The sequence below is a fragment of the Rhinolophus sinicus genome, chromosome 3 (genome assembly GCF_057876585.1).
Source record: "Rhinolophus sinicus isolate RSI-liver-muscle chromosome 3, RSI-T2T, whole genome shotgun sequence".
Taxonomy (NCBI): Eukaryota; Metazoa; Chordata; class Mammalia; order Chiroptera; family Rhinolophidae; genus Rhinolophus; species Rhinolophus sinicus.
This window is the reverse complement of record NC_142503.1, coordinates 91,378,684-91,392,541: the sequence shown is the minus strand read 5'-3', so window position 1 is coordinate 91,392,541 and position 13,858 is coordinate 91,378,684. Positions and strand designations below refer to the sequence as shown.

The window sequence follows — 13,858 nt, the reverse complement described above, 5'->3', positions numbered from 1 at the left end:
ACCTCTAAGATTCGGGTACCAGGACTGTTCCAGGATCAGCACCCATTCTCCACCTATTGAACCCCATGTTTACCTCCAGTCCCACAGTTTCAAATACCACCTACATGCTCATGATTCTCAATCATACCACATTTCCTCAATTCTAACCTGCACGTACAGTTACATTTTAACCTCTCTGACATTGGGATTCAATTACAGTTGACAGTGTGGTATAGTTTAATTAACAGCATTCTCAGTGATCATAAGATAAGGCACTTCTTCCTACCAATGGCCTCTCAGAATCCATGAACTAGAGTAGGGCCATAGCCCCCAGAGTCTTCTTGGTACTCCAGGCTTTTTCACCCAACCTCCTACGGGTACCCCTCCCCCCATGGATGCCCTGGAGGCATCTCAAGCTTCACTTGGCCAAAGCCGAGCTGTTGGTTTCCTAGAGATGACCTCCTGCCAATGTCCCCAACTCAGTAACATGGCATGCCCTGCCAGCCAGACACTCAAACCAAAAATTTAGGGTTATGGTTGATTTCTCTCTGCCCTTAAGTGATCAGACACTCCTGTCATCTCAGCTTCCAGGACACCTCATGATGCCACCCACTTCTCTCCACTTTTCCAGCTATTGTCCTAGTGTGAGCCATCATGCTCTCGCTTGTGGGTATTTTCCCCAAAGCAAGCAGTGATCTTTTCAAAACCTAAATCAGCTCATCTCAGGAACCTCCAAAAAGGAGAGAAAAAGAGACCCAAAACAAGCAGAAGGAAGGATACAGTATATATAACAGCAGAAATCAATGAAATTGAAAACAGAAAAACAATAGAAAAGAAGCAATGAAACTTTTAGCAAGATTGACAAAGGAAAAAGAAGAGAAAACACAAATTAGCACCATCAGGAATGAAATAGAGAATGACTTTATACATATAAATGTAACAACTTAGAGGGAAAGGACCAACTCATCAAAAGACACAAATTACCACAACTCACTCCATATAAAATAGATCATTTGAATAGCCCTGTAACTATTAAGGAAATTGAATTTGTAGCTGAAAAACTCTCCAAAAAGAAATCTCTAGGTCCAGATGGTTTCACTGGAGAATTCTACCAAATTAATTCTTTAAGGAGAATTAATACCAATTCTACACAATCTCTTCCACAAAATAGAAGAGGGAGCACTACTTTACCCATTTTATGACACCGTGATACCAAAATCAGACAAAGGCAGTACAAAACAAGAAAACTGCAGACCAATATCCATCATGAATATAGACACAAAAACTCTTAATAAAATATTAACAAATAGAATTCAGGAATATAGAAAAAGATTATACTCTATAACCAAATGGACTTTATGCCAGGGATGCAATGCTGGTTCACTATTCCAAAATCAGTTAATGTAATCCCCTTATTAACAGACTAAAAAAAAAATCATATGACCATGTTAATCAATGCAAAAGAAAAAATTTAACAAAATTCAGTACCCACGATAAAAACTCTCAGAAAAATAGTAATAGAGGGAACTTCCTCAACTTGATAAAGAACATCTACAAAAGTCTAACCGTTAACATTATACTTAATGGTGAAACATTTTCCCCCTACAATTGGGAGCAAAGCCTTCTCTCCACTCTTACACAATGAGTGCTGGAAATTCTAGCCAGTGAAAGGCAAGAAAAGCAAATAACAGACATATGGCTCAGAAAGAAAGAAACAAGACTATCTCTATTTACAGATGACATGATTGTGTTCATAAAAAGTCTCAAGGAATCTACCAAAAAAAAAATCCCAGAACTAATATAAGAGTTTAGCAAGGTCAGAGGATACAAGATAAATATACAAAAAAAAATTGTATTTCTGTACACTAGCAATGAACATATGGACATCAAAATTAAAAATACAATTTTACCAAAAAACAACAACTATTTACAATTATTTTTAAAAGTGAACAGGACTTGTGTGCTGTAAACTATAAGAAATCAATGAAAAAAATGAAAGAAATCAAAAAAGATTTAAATAAGTGGAAAGACATACCACATTCCTGATTTGGAAGACTCAACATAATAAAGATATCAATTCTCCTCAAGTGGAAATACAGGTTTCATGCAATTCTTGTAAAAATCTCATCAAGATTTTGGTAGATATAGACAAGATTATTCTAAAGTTTATATGAAAAGACAAAGGAACGATAGTAGCTAAAACAATTTTGGAAAAGAAGAATGAAGTGGGAAAAATCAGTCTACCCAATTATGAGACTTACTATATATCTACAGCAATCAAGACTGCATGGTACTGGAAGAACTGGAGACCTACATATCAAGGGAACAGAAAAGAGAATGTAGAAATAGACCGACCAAATACGCCCAAATGATTTTTGACAAATATGCGTAGGTAATTCAATGGAGGAAGGATGACCTTTTCAACAAATGGTGCTGGAGCAACTGGGACATCTATAGACAAAAACAAAAAACAAAAAACAAATTTCACCCTAAACATCACACCTTATGCAAAAGTTAACTCAAAATGGACCGTGGCCGTAAATGTCAAGCATAAAAACTATAAAACTTTTAGAAAAAAACATAGGAGAAAATCTTCAGGATCTAAGGCTAGGCAAAGAGTTCTTAGACTTGACACAAAAAGCACAATCCAGAAAAGGAAAAACTGGTAAATTGGACTTCATTAAAATTAAAAACTTTTGCTGTGCAGAAGAGGTTGTGAAGAGGATGAAAAGACAAGCCACAGAGTGGGAGAAAATATTTGCAAACCACATAACTCACAATGAGCTAGTATCTAGAATAGATAAAGAAATTTCAAAGCTCAACAGTAAAAAAAACAAATAATCCAATTAAATGCTCAAAAGATGGCCCATTTAATGGGCAAGAGACATGTCATCGAAGAAGATATACAGCAGGCAAATAAACACATGAAAAGATGTTCAACATTATTATCTATTAGGGAAACGCAAATTAAAACCACAATAAAATAGACTACATAAAATGGCTAAGATAAAATACAATATAAATACAAATAAATACAACGGCTGGCAGGGATACCGGAATATAGCACTTAGACATTGCTGGTGGGAATGTAAAATGATACGGCCACTCTGGAATCAGTTTGGCAGTTTCTTAAGAAACTAAACATGCAACTACCATATGACCCAACAATTGCACCCCTGGGCATTTACCCAGAGAAATGAAAACTTATGTTTACACAAAACCCTGGATGTACACAAATGTTTATAGCAGCTTTATTCACAAGAGCCCCAAACTGGAAACAATCCAAATGTCTTTCAATAGATGAATGGTTAAACTAACTGTGGTACATCCATCCAATTGAATACTACTCAGCAATTTAAAGGAATAACTATTTATACACCCAAGAGCCTAGATGAACCTCCAGAAAATTATAAGTGAACAGACCCATTCCCAAAAGGTTACATACTATCTGGTTCCACTCTTGAAATGGCAACATTATAGAAATGGAGAGCAGATTAGTGGTTGCTAGAGCTTATGGAGGTTAAGGAGGGGTAAGAGCAGGAAGAAAGTAGGTGGGGCTACAAAAGGGCAGCATGAGGGGTCCTAGTGGTGAAGGAAATGCTCTGTGTCTTGATTGTATCAATGTCAATCCTGGTTGTGACATTGTACGCTAGTTTTATAAGATGTTACCATTGAAAGGAACAGGGTAAAAGGTCATGGGATCTCTCTGTATTATTTCTTACAACTATGTGTAAATTTACAATGATCTCAAAATAGAAAGTTTAATTAAAAAAACAACAACACCTAAATTAGGTCATTCCACATCTCGACTTAAAACCCTCAGTGGCTTCCCAATACATTTACAATAAAATTCAAACTTAAGCTCTGTCTCCTCCTCTCCTGCTCTGCTTCTGGAAACTGACCTCCGTTCTGTTCCTTCATCCAGGACCTCCCTGCCTCTGGGCCTTTGCACTGGTTATCTTCACCCTGTCTTAACATGGAGGCTCTTTCTCAACACTCATTGCTCAGCATCAATGTCATCTCTTCAAAGAGTCTCTCCCACCTCCTCTAAAGTAGCTTCGATCCATGCTCAGTCACATCACCCTGTTTTAATTTTCTGTACTCATTATAAGGGGGTCTTCCTTCTGTTTTCATATTTGGTGAATATAAACTCCATGAGAGAGAGGATTTGGTTTCATTCTCCATTCGGTTCCCCTCACCCCCAGCACATAGTACACTCTCAATAAATACTTGTCGAAAAAGTTGAGTGAATTAACAAATGCAAGGAAAATACATACATGGGGCTCCTGGGGGAGAGGGTGGGGGCACAGGGAGGAATTTGGGGCACATGCCAGTCCCCTTGTGCATTCCAAATAGGCTTCAACGTGCCCAGATTCTGTTACACTCACGTTTTCACAACCACACCCTCCCTTCCCCCACCTGCATAGTTTGTCATAAAAATGTCATCAGGATGTAATGAAATAATGTGCTGACTTCATAGGCCTCTGCAAAGAGAGGCCCCACCAAAGATTTTGGCCATGCTGATCCCCAAATCTAACTACACAGAAATGCAGAAACCCCTTCTTCCTGCCCTAGCCCAGACTGCACAGAGTGGGGGTGGGCAGCAGAAAGATGCAGGTGTCCCAAGCTCTTAGGCAACAAACTAGCTCCTGTGTTCTCTCACCAGCCACTGTTTGCTCACTTAACATTTGTACCTCTTCTCATAACCAACTTCCTGAGGGCTTATCACAAGCCAGACACTGGTCTGGACACGGCATAGTGCAGACATTGAATCACCCCTAGTAACTTCATGAGGTGGGAGGGCCCTGTCATCATTTTACAGTCAAAACAAGTGAGACCCCCACCCCCACCCCTTTTCTTCCTACCCCCAGCTCTGACCCATACACTGCCTGTGGACCCAGCTTACATGTCCCAGCTCCATCCCAACCCTCCACTCCAGCAAATAGCCACCCCTCGCCGGCTCCTTAGGGTTCTGGGTGCGCCCACAGCAGACACGGTCCCTCAGGTCCGGAGGAGAGGCCAGTGCAGGCCTGGAAACCACTCAGGGCTGTTTAGCCAGGTACCCAGAGAATGCAGAGGTACCCAGAAGTACCCAGAGGTACCCAGAAGAGGGGCGCAGGCTCCTGATGCTCACGTACCCCTGGCCTCAGAGACTCCTTGCCCTTTGAGGATGGGCACGGCTGGAGGAGGGCCAGAGTGGCCTCCCTAAAGGGGAACAAGAACTCCTCTTTCCTGAGTGGAAGGGCCATATGCCCTAGGAACTCTGCTCTGTGGCCTGGGGTGGCAGGCAGGCTCCTGGTCATGCCCAAGTGCCATTCCATCTGTCATAGCTCCATAGGCGGCAAAGTGTGGAGATCGTGCTCCTCTCAGAAAACCCAGAGCTCTGAGCAAGCAGGAACCTCAGGGCACGAGTATAACGGGTCGGGGAGCTCTCACCCTCCTACTCCTTGGGCCCTCACTGCCCAAGGTGCTCCCTTCATGGGGAGAAGCGTGTCCGTCAGGCAGCAGGAGGGGTAGGGAGATAAGTCTATGTAACTGGAAGCTCTCGGACTAGATGATACAGAATTCAGAGGCATGACCAGCTAAGCCGCAACTCCGGTGAGTGCGGTGGGCCTGTGTGACAGGCCCTGTGGCCCCTCCTGATTCACCTACCCCCACCATCTGTCATCGCCAGCCTCACGCAGGGGTCTGGAGCTCCTGAGTCCCTCACACCATGGTCACCATGTGCTGGGGTTCCAGCTGTTCCCTCTGTTTGCTGGGAAGCCCTGCCTCTGCTCAGATGTCGCCTCCTCACAGGACCCTTCCCCGAGCCCCCATTAGGATGAGGTGGCCCTCGCTCAGCAGACTGGCTTAACCTAGACCCCAGCCACCATCTATCCTTTATTTGCCCGTGATGTGTCATCTCTTCAAAAACAGACAGCAGTACACCTTCATTTAGCCAGGATCTGTCATGCAACCAGCCTCTAAGGAAGCATGAATGAATGAACAAATGAACAAGTGAATGAGTGAGTGAGTGAGTGAGTGAGTGAACAAACAAATAAGACATTCTGTGCACCTGGGAGGGGCTATCTGGGGGTGGGGGTTTTCGTAGCACCTCAAAATCACGTCACCTATTTTTAGGCAAAGCTAAGCTCATTTCTAGGAGAAGAGATGTGACGCAGCCATCGCCGATTCTGAGTGGCGGGAACGTGGCACAGCCCTGTGTCCCAGGAGAAGGTCCCAACATCCCCACCACTCCAAGGAGGCAACCCCGTGTCCAGGTGATTGGGCTGGTCCATCAGCAACCATGTATTAAGCTTGACTCCACACCAAGCCACTTCCCTGGTGTGGCTTATGGTGAGTGGGTGTACTTGGGGAGAGGGATGGGCTGGGGTCCGGGCCCAGATTCAGACACCCAAACAGGGGAGAAGGCAGGAGGAGGTCAGCGAACAGCCAGGGGAGGGCAGTACTCCTGACTCAGCCACAGACCCAGGCAAGTCCAGGGCTCGGACACACGGACACAGGGGTCAGAGAGCAGCCCCTCCCCACACAGCGTCCAATCACACGTCACCCAGAGCGCCTTGGCTCTCACTTCCTGTCCTCACCCACTGCCAGCCCTTCCCCACCAGCAGGCTCTCTGCCCTTGGGCACAGCCAGGTTAAACGAGAACAAGCCAGTGGACACCTCCTTCCAGGGGCTGTCTCCACAGGATCACACCCAACAGCTGCCCCTGTTTGGGGGTCAAGTTCACTATCATGCCCACCCTGACTTGGCTTCAACAGTCATTTATTCTCCAAGCTTCCTTGTCATGCTTATTCTTTTCTGGTTGGAATGCCCACAATTCTGCACATGACTGGGAGAGGCCTGATCCAGGAGCCCTCAGTTAAATAGGAATTCCCTTGGGTGGTGGCTCACCTCTGGCTAAGGGACCCAGCTGAGGGAAGCCCTCGCTATGGGGTGTGAGCACCCCAGGCAATGGGGGAGTGGAGACGGGAGGCAGAAAGGAGGGGGAGGGGGGCTAAACTTAATGAAGCTCGTGATAATCTTCTCCAGACACTTGAAAAGCATTAGTGGGATCTTAGGATGCACAACAGACATCCCTGCCCTCAAGGGACAGACTCCAGCAGGAAAGATGGACAGGCTGACAGTTAACCAGAACAAGCCCAGTTGTGCTCTGTGAGGGGACAAAGAAGATTCTGGGGGAACATAACTGAAGGACTTATCAATTCTGCTTGGGAGGGTGCAGGCAACAGCTTCGCAAAGCGGAGGCTGCAGCTGGACCTCAAAGGTGAAGAGGTAATTCACTCACCAGGGAGAAATAACAGTTAATAAATGACAGTCATTACCATGTCCCGAATCATACCAGGAACAGCACTAACTAGCAGTTTGTCTTCTGGAATCCTAACAACTGAACTAAGAAACAGGTGTTGTCTCTGTTTTAGAGTTAAGGCTCAGAGAGGGTAAGTAATGTGCTCAAAGTCACACAGTTGGTCTTTTTGACTCCACTAATCTAAAAATAAAAGGCCTTTCAAAAAGAGAGGCAACAAGCATTTATTGAGATCAGTAAGAGTAGCTACCCAGGATGCACTGATCCAGGCAGAAGCCTCATAGTGTCCTGATTAGGAGAAAAGGTAGGTATTTATGAGAAAGGGAAGGGAAACAATTATATCAATTAGAAAGGACTATCTATGGGTACAGATGACACACATAGTGATGTGAATTCTAAATAACATTTTCAATTTTCAGTTCAGTAGTCATGAGGCCAGTAGTCATAATAATTGCTTAGGCCCAGTCTAAAGGTTATTTTGTCCTAACGTTTCAAAGATTTGAGACATAAAACATACAAGGCAGTTCCTCTGAAATGGCAGGTCTGACGCCATTTGGAAGTGGCTCTGTTTTATTTATTTATTATTTATTTATTTACAACTCCAAAGTCCACCTTACTGTACACCCCTCACCCCAAACACCCATACATAACAGGCTGGAAATATGGTAGGACAGCAAAGAGACATGACACATATAGAAAAAATGTGAACAAAATACCACAGAAAGAGAGGGCAGGTGAATTGCTCGCAGGGCCAAGAGGAAAACTCCTTCCTCAAGAGTCAGAAACGAAGAAGGAAACGGTAGAGGCAAAAAGGAGCAAGGGCAGCCTGTTCTCATGTGATGATGAGAACAGCCTCTTCCTTTCCCAGTGAGATATTGACTAATATCCATTCAAATATAACCATATCTTCGTCTCAGGTGACACATTTGATGGATTCTTGTGCATAAGGTAAATTATAGCAGCGCCAACGAAAACCTATCACAGGAATCCTGACAAATTTGCACCAGCTCTCATGAGAATGAATTATCTTTTCTCTTTCTCTTTCTTGTATTGTCATGACAAGAAATCGAGATATTATGTGACAAAGGTGTTAGCTAACACTACTGTAGCCATCATATTGCAATATACCTGGGGTGCCAAAAACATGTATACAATGTTGCTCAAGCAGTAGTTCTCAGTAATCGGAAATGTCTAAACGCTGATGGTAACCACTTTGAGCACCTCTTGTAATTGCAGAAGTCAAATGTGACTTGTGTTCATCTTTTGTTATCAGTACATATTGAGTATTACAGTTTTAATACACTTTTCCTTTCTTAAAATGTGTATTTTTTTTTCTTGGCATCCTCTGTATAAATGTACCAAACCAACAGATTACATACCTCAAACTTACACAATGTCATATGTCAATTATATCTCAATTTTAAATAAAAGAAAGAAAGGAAGGAAGGAAGGAAGGAAGGAAGGAAGGAAGGAAGGAAGGAAGGAAGGAAGGAAGAAAGAAAGGAACAAAGGAAACCTAGGATATATCCATGACCTGGAGGTTGCAGCAATGGTTAAACCAGAGGAAGAAGTGAACCCAGGAAGTGGAGAACCGGGAGAAGCAGATTACAATCAATCCGTGCCATAATCATACTCCATCTTGTTTTCCCTGCAATAGGTCAGTGTGAACACAAGTAAAAACATCCAAAATGTTTCAAAGGGTGAAGGGAACAAGAACCAGGTCCCACACAGTTTCAGAAAATGGTAGGAGGGGGAGACAAAAAACACCTAAGTGACTGCTGAGGTGGCAAGTCAGCTGAGCAGCCAGGATTATAAGCAGCACAGTGCGGCACCAGGCAGCCACTGTGCTCCACTGGGCTTTGCCATCCTGACATGAGAGTGAGAAATGACGCTCAGAGCTGCCCGGGCCTAAATGCCCGCTGGGAGCTGCCTCATAGCTCAGCCAAGGTGTGGCCTCAGCATTCTCAGAGTGCTTCTTACAAAGCACCTCTCCCACATTTATTTCAAGATTAATAGGCTCCCGTTATCGAAAACTCTTTGGGTAATGTCATCCATTGCTTTCAGCCCCAAGTGCGGTGACACACCTGGGAAAACAGACACAAATGTCATGATCCTGGGAACCTGCTCCTCCCAAGCCCCTCCTGCCCTGGGGCTCCGCTCAGGGACGGCAGCCCAGCATATACTCTCTTGCAGCAGGCAGACTCCAGAAAACTTACACTTAAAAAAATGTTACACTAAGGAGCAGAATAACCATACTGGGACAGGGGTACGCGATACTGAGCTTTCTCTTATCTCAGTAAATGCTCCCTCCACAGAATGGCCCCTGCTCAGGAAGGCCTTCCCCACAGGTCAGGACCCCCACCCCATCTCTGCTCTCAGGGCACCTTGTACCTGCACAGCAGCAATGACAGACACACCTATGCATCTGTTTCTGTGGCATTTTGACTAATGCCCAACTCTTCCCCACACTGGACTGTCAGCTCCCTGATTCAGGGACTGGTCTGTATTTTTACCCCATGCTCTCCATGGGGCCTCTATGAGGAAAAGGTCAACAAATATTTATTTGCAGGAGGAAGGGAGCTGGGCCTTGAAATCTCAGGAGCATCCGATTGGGGCCTGTTTGATGGTCCAGAGTCAAACCCAACCCAATCTGTTCTGACTGCACTTGTGACCGTGGACAAGTCACTTTGCATCGCTGACAGTGCCGCAATCTGCCATCTGTCCTCTACCTGCCCAGCCAGCGGTCCCAAGACCACAGAGCGGGTACACCCCAATTCTAACTTACATATGAGTTACTGGCGAGAAAGGAAAGTGTATTAACCCCTCCTCCCTTAAAAAATAATAGTAATGAAAGTAACAATGATAATTAAGACCAGAATTATGCAATTCCTCTAAAAGAATGGCAATTACCTTCTACTTAACAAAGTCCCTGCTAAGTTGTGAGCAAAGAGCAGACTCATGACAAATGCATGTCTGCTCTGATGGAAACTTCTGCTCTCGGGTCCTGACTCCAAGGAGAGGGAGAGAACCCCACGAAAGGCCTACAAACCCCCACAATGAAGACCGGACCCTGAGGTTTCTGAAACAGTGTTCCAATCATTGCTTAAGTCATAAAGCAAAGGGTAGTTGTGAGAACTAATGATCATTGGAAATTTTTTAAGTCGTTGTCAGCGATTCAGTAGTGAGCTTGTTCAGCTTTTCTTAAAGGGACATTTAGAAACCTTCACTTATATTTAGAAAGTATAAAAACCTCAACTTGTAATTCTGACGTTAAGAAAGCCAGCCCCGTTTCCTTCCTTCTAAGGGTTTTCAGTAAAGGAAATCCTAAAGTTTATTTTCTGAACCCAAATACGATACAATGTCATGCACGTGCCCATGTGTGTATACGTGTGTGTGTGCGTGCCCACACACGCACATTTTTGCTTCTACCTTGATAGCTCACTATGGGGTGCACTGAACACATGGGATTGTAACTAATGTCCAATTTGGCTGAAATCTATAGAAATAAAAATAGAAATGCACAACTCTTCGTGTTTATGTCTCTACTCTGAATATAATAATAGTTTGCCGAAGTCAAATTCTGTGTTGAAAAGAGCAAGACTGACAGGAGTCAGAATTGTGACACAGAAGCACAGCCTCGCTTCTCAGCGCCATGCAGCCCAGGGCCAGCCAGCTTCCCTGTTTAAAGAGCAGAGCAGCCACTCCTCAAATGGAGCCGGGAGCCAAAGTCCACCCTGTTAGGGTCACTTGTAGACCAGACTCCAAAGACCCTTTTTCTCAGAAGATGTTCCCAGGACCAGGGGATGGCCATCTGTCATCTGAAGCTCCCTGCTGATGAGAAAGGCAGGGGGCCTTGGAACTCAGTTCCTGGGCTCGTAGGGGAGGGAGAGAGAGGGTCTCTGTGTCCTCTGTTGAAAAGGAAGGGGGTCAGCATCTTTTTCATCATTATGGATCCGGTGGCCATCCCTTTAACACAGCATTTAAAAGCAGTCCTTTGAAATGGATGCATATACCCATTTACGTAGCTATTCCCCTTGCAAAATGAGCTATACAAAAACACTGCATGCAATGGGGATCCCAACTTAAGAACTTCTCTATTAAAAAGTGATGAAACTAAGGACACAAAACTAATATTCAGAAATTGGTTGTATTTTTATACACCAATAACTAACTATCAGAAAGAGAAATTAAGAAAACAATCCCATTTACAACTGCATTAAAACATATCTAGGAATAAATTTAACTGGGAAAATTTATAAGACATGGAAGAAAGAAATAGGAGAAGATACACATTTATGGAAGAATATACCATGCTCACGGACAGGCAGAATTAACATTGTTAAAATATCCATAATACCCAAAGCAATCTACGGATTCAATGTAATCCCTATCAAAATACCAACGGCATCTTTCACAGAACTAGAACAAAAAATCTTAAAATTTATATAGAACTACTGAAGACCCAAAATAGCGAAAGCAATCTTGAGAATAAAGAACAAAGTTGGAGGTATCACGCTACCTGATATCAAACTATATACAAGGCTATAGTAATCAAAACAGCATGATACTGGTATAAAAACAGACACAAAGATTGATGGAACAGAATAGAGAGCCCAGAGATCCATGTCTATATGGTTATTTAATCTATAACGCAGGAGGCAAGAATACAAAACTGGGTAAAGAAAGTCTCTTCAATAAATGATGTTGGGAAAACTGGACAGACATATACAAAAGAATGAAACTGGATCACTTTCTTATACCCTATATAAGAATAAAGTCAAATGGAGTAAAGACTTAAATATAAGACCTGAAGGCATAAAACTCTTATAAGACAATGTAAGCAGTAAACTCTTTGACGTCACTCTTAGAAATATTGTTTTTCATTTATCCATAAAGACACGTGTGTTCCAATGTTCATTGCAGCTTTGTTTACGGTGGCCAAGACATGAAACAACCAAAATGTCCTTCGATAGATGAATGGATAAAGAAGTTGTGGTATATATACACAATGGAATACTATTCTGCAGTAAGAAAAGATGAAATAGGAGCATTTGTGACAACATGGATGGATCTTGAGAGTATAATGCTAAGCAAAATAAGTCAGACAGAAAAAGCAGAGAACCACATGATTTCACTGATATGTGGTACATAAACCAAAAACAACAAAAGAACAGGACAAACAAATGAGAAACAAAAACTCATAGACACAGACAATAGTTTTGTGGTTACCAGAGGGGAAGGGGGGTGGGGGGTGGGAGATGAGGGTAAAGGGGGATCAAATATATGGTGATGGAAGGAGAATTGACTCTGGGTGGTGAGCACACAATGGGATTTATAGATGATGTAATACAGAATTGCACACCTGAAATCTATGTAATTTTACTAACAATTGTCACCCCAATAAATTTAAAAAAAAAGAGAGAAGGCAAGAGAATAAATAGGAAGGGGGAAAGGAAGATTAAAAAGAAGAAGAGAAGGAGAAGAACTTGAGATACTTTAAAAATAGCTTACTTGTCCACTGTGTGGATCCTAAAGCTATTGCCTATTACATGTTTTATTGAAAATTTCTCTTTTTCTTTGAAAAACTAAAAACAAAATAGTAAGTCTACTTTAACTAACTAGACTTCACATATTTGACAAATATTTATTGAGTGCCTACTCTGTTCTGTATAATAAATTTTAGAAAACCGCCCCCCCCCCCAAAAAAAAAGAAATGTTGTTTTTGGATATGTCTCCTTGGGCAAGGGAAACAAAAGAAAAAATAAACAAATGAGACATCAAACTAAAGAGTTTTTGCACAGCGAAGGAAATTTTCAACAAAACAAAAAGACAACCTGCTGAATGGGAGAAGATATTCGCCAATGATACGTCTGATAAGGGGTTAATATCCAAAATACATAAAGAACTCATACAACTTAACACGAAGAAGAAAAAAAAAACAACCCGATTAAAAAATAGGCAGAAGACCTGAATAGACATTTCTCCAAAGAGGACATATGCATGGCCAATAGACATATGAAAAGCTGCTCAACATCACTAATCATCAGGGAAATGCAAATTAAAATCACAATGAGCCAACTGTCAGAGTGGCTATCATCAATAAATCAACAAACAAGTGTTGGTGAGGAAGCAGAGAAAAGGGAAGCCTCACGCACTGTTGATGGGATTGCAAATTGGTGCAGCCACTACGGAAAATAATTTGGAGTTTCCTCCAAAAAATTAAAAATAGAACTACCTTATAATCCAGCAATTCCACTTCTGGGTATTTACCCAAAGAAATCCAAAACATTAATCTGAAAAGATATATGCACCCCTACCTACGTTCACTGCAGCACTATTTACAACAGCCAAGATATGGAACTCAAGTGCCCACCAACAGACAAGTGGCTAAAGATGTGATACATATATACAATGGAATGTTAATCAGCCATAAAAAGAATGAAATCTTGCCATTTGTGACAACATGGATGGACCTAGAGGGCATTATGCTAAGTGAAATAAGTCGGAGAAAAACAAATGCTATATGATCCACCTTCTATGTGGAATGTAAAAAAGAAAACAAACAAAACAGAT

The 13,858-nt window shown here is 42.5% G+C and overlaps 1 protein-coding gene across 3 annotated transcripts in view; it reads right to left on the bottom strand.

Moving 5' to 3' along the window:
* The window catches only part of COL26A1 (collagen type XXVI alpha 1 chain), a 191,655-nt gene that overhangs the window by 123,411 nt on the left and 54,386 nt on the right, over positions 1 to 13,858 (bottom strand). The gene's annotated exons all lie outside the window — the stretch shown is intronic.